The following is a 7456-nucleotide window of genomic DNA, read 5'->3' as shown; positions in this document are numbered from 1 at the left end:
CCCTGTCCAGTTATCAATGGGCCGTTCCCTTTCCAGATGTGAGTGGGCATTTCCTCTGTCCAGTTATCAATGGGCCGGTCCCTCTCCAGATGTGAGTGTGCCTTTCCATTGTCCGCTTGCGGGAATTTTTCCACCAATCCAGTTGTGAATGGGTCAGATCCCTCTTCCAGATTTGAGTGTGTCTTTCCACTGTCCAGTTGTGAATGGGTCAGATCCCCTTCCAGATTTGAGTGTGTCTTTCCACTGTCCAGTTGTGAATGGGTCAGATCCCCTTCCAGATTTGAGTGTGTCTTTCCACTGTCCAGTTGTGAATGGGTCAGATCCCTCTTCCAGATTTGAGTGTGTCTTTCCACTGTCCAGTTGTGAATGGGTCAGATCCCCTTCCAGATTTGAGTGTGTCTTTCCACTGTCCAGTTGTGAATGGGTCAGATCCCCTTCCAGATTTGAGTGTGTCTTTCCATTGTCCGCTTGCGGGAATTTTTCCCCTATCCAGTTGTGAATGGGTCAGATCCCTCTTCCAGATGTGTGTGGGCCTTTCCATTGTCCAGTTATCAATGGGCCCTTCCCTTTCCAGATTTGAGTGTGCATTTCCATTGTCCGCTTGCGGGAGATTTTCCCCTATCCTGTTGTGAATGGGTCAGATCCCTCTTCCAGATTTGAGTGTGCCTTTCCATTGTCCGCTTGCGGGAATTTTTCCCCGATCCTGTTGTGAATGGGTCAGATCCCTCTTCCAGATTTGAGTGTGTCTTTCCACTGTCCAGTGACGAATGATTCATTTCCCCTTCCAGATTTGAGTCTGTTTTACTATTCTCCAGATGTGAATGGGTCAGTTCCCTGTCCAGATTTCAGTGTGTCCACTGTCCCGTTGTGAATGAGTCGTTTCCCTCTTCCAGATTTGAGTTTGCCTATCCACTGTCGAGAGTTGAATCGTCTGTTCCCCGTCGAGTTTGAGAGAGTACTTCCCCTGTTGCGTTGTGAATGGGTCAGTTCCCTGTACATATTTGAATGTGTCTTTCCCCTGTCCAGTTGTGAATGGGTCAGTTTCCTTTCCAGATTTGAGTCTGCCTTTGCACAGTCCAGTTGTGAATGGGTCATATCGCTGTCAAAATTTGAGTGTGTCTTTCCACTGAAATGTTGTTAATGAGTCTGTTCCCTCTCAAGATTAGTTTGTGACTTTCCACAGTCCAGTTGTGAAAGTCAACTTCCTTGTCCAGATTTTAATGTTCTTTTTCCATGTCCAGTTCTGAATGTGCCAGTTCCCCTGCAAATTCCAGTGTGTCTTTCCTCTGTTCAGTTGTGAATGGGTCAGTTCCGTCTCCAGATTTGAGTGTGTCTTTCCCATGTCCAGTTGTGAATGGGTAAATTCCCTCGTCCACATCTAAATGTGTCTTTCCCATGTCCAGTTGTGAATGGATCAGCTCCGTCTCCAGATTTGAGTGTATCTTTCCCATGTCCAGTTGTGAATGGATCAGCTCCGTCTCCAGATTTGAGTGTGTCTTTCCCATGTCCAGTTGTGAATGAGTAAATTCCCTCGTCCACATCTGGATGTGCCGTTCCCATGTCCAGCTGTGACTGGTCAGTTCCATTTCCAGATTAATGGAGTTTTTCACCTATCCAATTGCGAATGGGTCAGTTCCCACTCCAGCTTTGAGTGTGTCATTCCACTGTCCAGTTGTGGATTGATTTGTATCCTCAACAGCTTGGATTGTGATTTTATTTTGTCCAAACATGAATGGCCATCTCCCTTTCCAGATTTGAGTAGTTTCTCCGTCTAGTTGTGAATGAATCCATGTTGGGATGTGAGTTTGTCTTTCAATCGTCCCTTTGTGAATGAGTCAGTTTTCCATCCAGATTTGAGTGTGTTTTACTCCTCTCCAGTTGTGAATGGTCCGTCCCCTCTCCAAATTTGAGTGTGTCTTTCCCATGTCCAGGGTTGAATAGGTCCGCTCCCTGACGAGATTGCAGTGTGTTATTTCCCTGTCCAGATATGGTTTGTTCCCTTTCCAGTTTGAGAGAGTATTTCCCCTGTCCAGTTGTGAATGGGCCAGTTGCCTCTTCCAGATTTGAGTGTATATCTCCACTGTCCAGTGAGGAACGAGTCAGTTCCCCTTCCAGATTTGAGTGTATATCTCCACTGTCCAGTGAGGAACGAGTCAGTTCCCCTTCCAGATTTGAGTCTGTTTTATTCCGCTCCAGTTGTGAATGGGTCAGCTCCCTGTCAAGATTGCAGTGTGCCTTTCAACTGTCGAGTTGTGAATGAGTCAGTTCCCCTTCCAGATTTGAGTTTGCCTTTGCCCTGTCCAGAGATGAATGGTCAGTTCCACGTCCATTTTGAGAGAGTTTTTCCCCTGTCCAGTTGTGAATGGGTCAGATCCCACTCCATATTTAAAAATGCGCTTCCCATATCCAGTTGCGAATGGGATAGTTAAATCGCTAGACTTGAATGTTATTTTCCCCTGGCCAGTTGAGTTTGGGTCAGTGTCATTAGCAGATTTGGATGTGACTTTCCCCTGTCCACCAGTGGATGGGCCTTTTCCCAGTCCAGATGTGAGTGTGTCTTTCACCTGTCCAGTGGTGGATGGGTCAGTTCCCAGTCCAGATGTGAGTGTGTCTTTCACCTGCCCAGTGGTGGAAGGGTCAGTTCCCAGTCCAGATGTGAGTGTGACTTTCCCCTGCCCAGTGGTGGATGGGTCAGTTCCCTCTCCAGCTTTCGGGGTATTACCCATGTCCAGTTGTGAGTGGGTCAGTTCCCTCTTCCAGAATTGAGTGTGTCTGTCTCCTGATCAATTATGAATGGGTCATGTACAGTTGTTAATGGGTTGTGTTTCTCTTCAGGTTTGAGTGTGCTTATCGCATGTCCACTTGTGGTGAGGTCAGTTCCCTGCCCAGATGGTGTTTGCCTTTCCACTGTTCAGTTGTGAAAGTTTACTTCCCTGTGTGGATTTGAGTGTGTTCTTTCCCTGTCCAGTTATGAATAGTCAGTTTGGAGTTTGCACATTAGAACACAGAACATAGAACAGTACAGCACAGAACAGGCCCTTCGGCCCTCGATGTTGTGCCGAGCAATGATCACCCCGCTCAAACCCACGTACCACCCTATACCCGTAACCGAACAACACCCCCTTTAACCTTACTTTTTAGGACACTACGGGCAATTTAGCATGGCCAATCCACCTAACCCGCACATATTTGGACTGTTGGAGGAAACCGGAGCACCCGGAGGAAACCCACACACACACGGGGAGGACGTGCAGACTCCACACAGACAGTGACCCAGCCGGGAATCGAACCTGGGACCCTGGAGCTGTGAAGCATTTATGCTGACCACCATGCTACCGTGCTGCCCACAAACATTCTCCCCGTGTTTGTGTGGGTTTCGTCCCCACAACCCACAAAGGTGCAAGCTGGGTGGATTGGCCATGCTAAATTGCCCCTTAATGGGAAAAATGAATTGGGTACTAAATAATAGAATAGTCAGTTCCCTGTCCAGTTTGAGCAATTCTTTCCCCCACCCAGTTGTGAATGGGTCAAATTTCTCCCTTCATCCTCTCTGTCTTTCTCCTCTCCCTCTCTCTAATCTCCCTCACCGCCCTCCTCCCAACACTCTTTCTGTACTTCGCTCTCTCTCTCTTTCCCTCTCCCCAGTACCCCAGTAGTTGGGAAGGAGAGAGAGAGAGAGGGTCAGGCACAGGAATCCAACAACCACAGCAAACTGAATTCAAATGCCCCCTGCGGATTTAATTTCACCCTCATATTTATGTCTCGGCCTAAAATACAGGCTTCATTCCAGCATTTACCTGCTTCAAGTTAAGGGACTTTTATTTCGAGCCATCGAGATGACTTCATAGTCGATGCGTTTGTTTTGAAAGTGACTCCACTATTTTAAAAATATTTTTTGAACAAATTTAGAATACCCAATTTATTTTTTCCAATTAAGAGGCAATTTAGCGTGGTAAATTCACCTGCCCTGCACATCTTTGGGTTGTGGGGGCGAAACCCACACAAACACGGGGACAATGGGTAAACTCCACACGGACAGTGACCTCGAGCCGGGATCGAACCTGGGACCTCGGTGCTGTGAAGCTGCAGCGTTAACTCACTGCGCCACCGTGCTGCCCTAAAGTGACCCCACTATTGTTAATTTTATGAATTCTGCTGGCAACTTGTGCACAGGGAGATCCCAAAAACACTTTCAAAATTGAGTTCAGAGTTTCTGATCTGAGATTTCCCTCTCTCTCTCTCTTTCTCTGTTTCTGCACCATTGTTGCATTGTGCACACTGACGGCAGTATTGATTGCACAGTAAGATCCCACAAGCAGCAGTGTGATCATGGCTGAATATCCCCTCAGTCCCCTGTGAAAACGGTTCATCAACTCACTCAGTCCCAAGACTTTAAAATTTGAGATCTTTGAACCCACTTTGCAGTCCATGTGCTATTTTATTTTTAAGAGTTGTGATCACAATTGCTTTGTGGGCAAAAGCCGCAGTCCTGTGCATGAACAGCAAGATCCCACAGCAGCAGCAATGTCAACCTAACCAGGTGGGGTGCTGTCTCCCCCCCCCCCCACTCACTCCTGCTTCGAGCCCCATTCCCCCTGGATCTAAACCCCTTCCTCCCCCATCATCCTGTGTGTGTGGATTGGACCAAGTCTGAAGAACTCCCTTCAATTCTCTGACAGCGTTAAACTGCCTCTCAAAACAAAGAAAAACCTTTATAAAACAAAGTCCACTGATACACAGAAAGATCCCAGAAGCTGCAGTCAGCAGTGTTGAGTGTTCGTTTAAAATAGCTAACAGGTTATACGGAGAGTGACCGGGGCTCAGGCAATGAAATCCAACCCCCCCCCCCCCCTTTCGGGACACCCAGATTTAAAATAACCCCTGTTAGTTTGGATTCAGGATCAAAAGTTAGACAGCTTCACATTACAGATTTTAATTCACTCTTTGTCACCCACCAAAGGTTTAATGTGTTTGTGTCTGAGTGCAAGGCCGGGTCGGCAATAAAGAGACAACTCGCGTGAGTGCGGCCTTTGGAGTAGGCCTCAGTCCACCCACTTGTCCTCTGGAGAAAATCCCTTGTCCAAAGATTCCTTGTCACATTGCAGTCTTCAAAATTCAAATTCCTGGGGAAAAGAGGGTGCAAATGAACTAATACACAGGAAAATGTTTAAACTAGAAACACAGCAAGAGGCCAAATTCTCTCTCTGTTACACAGACTCTCAGCAACATCCATCTAGAAATATCTCAGTTATTAACCACAGAATAACAAAGATTGAGAGGCAGTTCCCGCTTCCCTGGTGTTTCTCCGTCTCTCTCTTCTCCCCTCCCCCCGATCTCATTCTCATTGTCCCTCACATATGTGCATTAAATCAGGGTAATACGCAGACACACACTCACCCTGGGTGAAGCCTGTGGAATAGGCCTCAGTCCATCCATCCAACCTCTGAAGAAAAGCCCTGGTCCAAGGATTCCTGTTCACATTGCAGTCTTTCAAAATTCAAATTCCTGGGGAAAAGAGGATGAAAGTTAAGTGAAAGACAGGAAAAGTTTGAAACTATTTGATATAGCGAGAGCCCAGGATCCACTTTTCAGATACACAAACTCAGCAACATCCAAATACAAAAATGTCACAGCTTTCAACCAGAGACTAAAAAGGATTGAGAGACAGTTCCCCCCTTCTCTTGTGTTTCTCTGTCTCTCCATCCCTAACTCATTTATATTTCTGTCTCCCTCCTCCCTCTCTCTCTCTTTATCCCTCAGATATTAAAATTAAACCTCTGTCAGGTTAATAACCAGACACAACTCACCCCGGGTGAAGCCTGCGGAACAGGCCTCAACCAGCGCTCTGGATGAATTCTCACTCCCTCGTCATCCCCACCAAATCCTCCTCTTTGTATTCCCGACTACCTTAAAGTTCTCCAAATAAAAATCCCTTGGGAGAAAAAGAGATAAAATTGGTTAAAAAGACAATAAGAGTGACATTTTCAAACCTACACAAAACAGCACAACAGGAGTCCAGCATTTCCACTCTCCTGTCAATCTCTCAGCAACATACCAACACACACAATTCACAGGTGAAAAACAAACAGATTGACACACTCAGCAACACACACAGACACACACTGAACAAGAGGAGCAATGTTTTTAGTGTAGTGGGAGGATTGGTTTGAGAACTGAAGTCCCCCAGACTCAGATTTACCCTCAGTGAGCTGTGAGCAAACTCCAGCCCTAGTCTCTGCCATGTGTGGAATGTCTGCCTCTGAGGATTGCTCAATATTGACATGTAAATGACGAGGGCGAGGAATGGTTGTTGCAGGTTCCAGGGTTTAGATATTTCAGTAAGCTCAGGGAAGGTGGTAAGAGAGGGGGAGGGGTGGCATTGTTAGTCAAGGACAGTATTGCGGTGGCTGAGAGGACATTTGATGAGGACTCGAATACTGAGGTAGTATGGGCTGAGTTAAGAAACAGAAAAGGAGAGGTCACCCTGTTAGGGCTTTTCTATAGGCCTCCGAAAAATTCCAGAGATGTAGAGGAAAGGATTGCAAAGATGATTCTGGATAGGAGCGAAAATAACAGGGTAGTTGTTATGGGGGACCTTAACTTTCCAAATATTGACTGGAAACACTATAGTTCGAGTACTTTAGATGGGTCCGTTTTTGTCCAATGTGTGCAGGAGGGTTTCCTGATGCAGTATGTAGATAGGCCAACAAGAGGCGAGGCCGTATTGGATGTGGTACTGGGTAATGGACCAGGACAAGTGTTAGATTTGGAGGTAGGTGAGCACTTGGGTGATAGTGACCACAATTCAGTTACGTTTACTTTAGTGTAGGAAATGGATAGGTATACACCGCAGGGCAAGAGTTATAGCTGGGGGAAAGGCAATTATGATGCGATGAGGCAAGACTTAGGATGCATCGGCTGGAGAGGAAAACTGCAGGGGATGGGCACAATGGGAATGTGGAGCATGTTCAAGGAAGAGCGACTGCGTGTCCTTGATAAGTATGTACCTGTTAGGCAGGGGGGAAGTGGTCGAGCGAGGGAACCATGGGTTATTAAAGCAGTTGAAATACTTGTCAAGAGGAAGAAGGAGGCTTATGTGAAGATGAGATGTGATGGTTCAGTTGGGTCGCTTGAGAGTTACAGGTTAGCTAGGAAGGCTCTAAAGAGACAGCTAAGAAGAGCCAAGCGAGGACATGAGACGACTTTGGCAGGTAGGATCCAGGATAACCCTAAAGCTTTCTCTTGGTATGTCAGGAATAAAAGAATGATTAAGGTAAGAGTAGGGCCAGTTTAGGACAGTAATGGGAAGTTGTGCGTGGAGTCCGAGGAGATAGGAGAGGTGCTAAATGAGTATTTTTCATCTGTATTCACACAGGACAAAGACAAAGTTGTCGAGGAGAATACTGAGATACAGGCTACTAGACTAGAAGGGCTTGAGGTTCATAAGGAGGAGGTG

General features: G+C 46.6%; 1 long non-coding RNA gene across 1 annotated transcript; it reads right to left on the bottom strand.

Annotated features, from left to right (window-relative positions):
* Positions 1-4833: 4833 nt before the first annotated feature.
* On the bottom strand, positions 4834-6333 carry LOC119960501. The gene is made up of 3 exons (XR_005459422.1): positions 5808-6333; positions 5398-5505; positions 4834-5123 (listed from the first exon to the last, which is right to left on the bottom strand). It is a non-coding gene; the product is annotated as an uncharacterized LOC119960501 (long non-coding RNA).
* Between the last annotated feature and the right edge of the window lie 1123 nt (positions 6334-7456).

The sequence above is a fragment of the Scyliorhinus canicula genome, unplaced genomic scaffold (genome assembly GCF_902713615.1).
Source record: "Scyliorhinus canicula unplaced genomic scaffold, sScyCan1.1, whole genome shotgun sequence".
NCBI classification, from domain to species: domain Eukaryota; kingdom Metazoa; phylum Chordata; class Chondrichthyes; order Carcharhiniformes; family Scyliorhinidae; genus Scyliorhinus; species Scyliorhinus canicula.
Note: the sequence above shows the minus strand (reverse complement) of the source record. Positions and strands in the feature narration are given on the sequence as shown.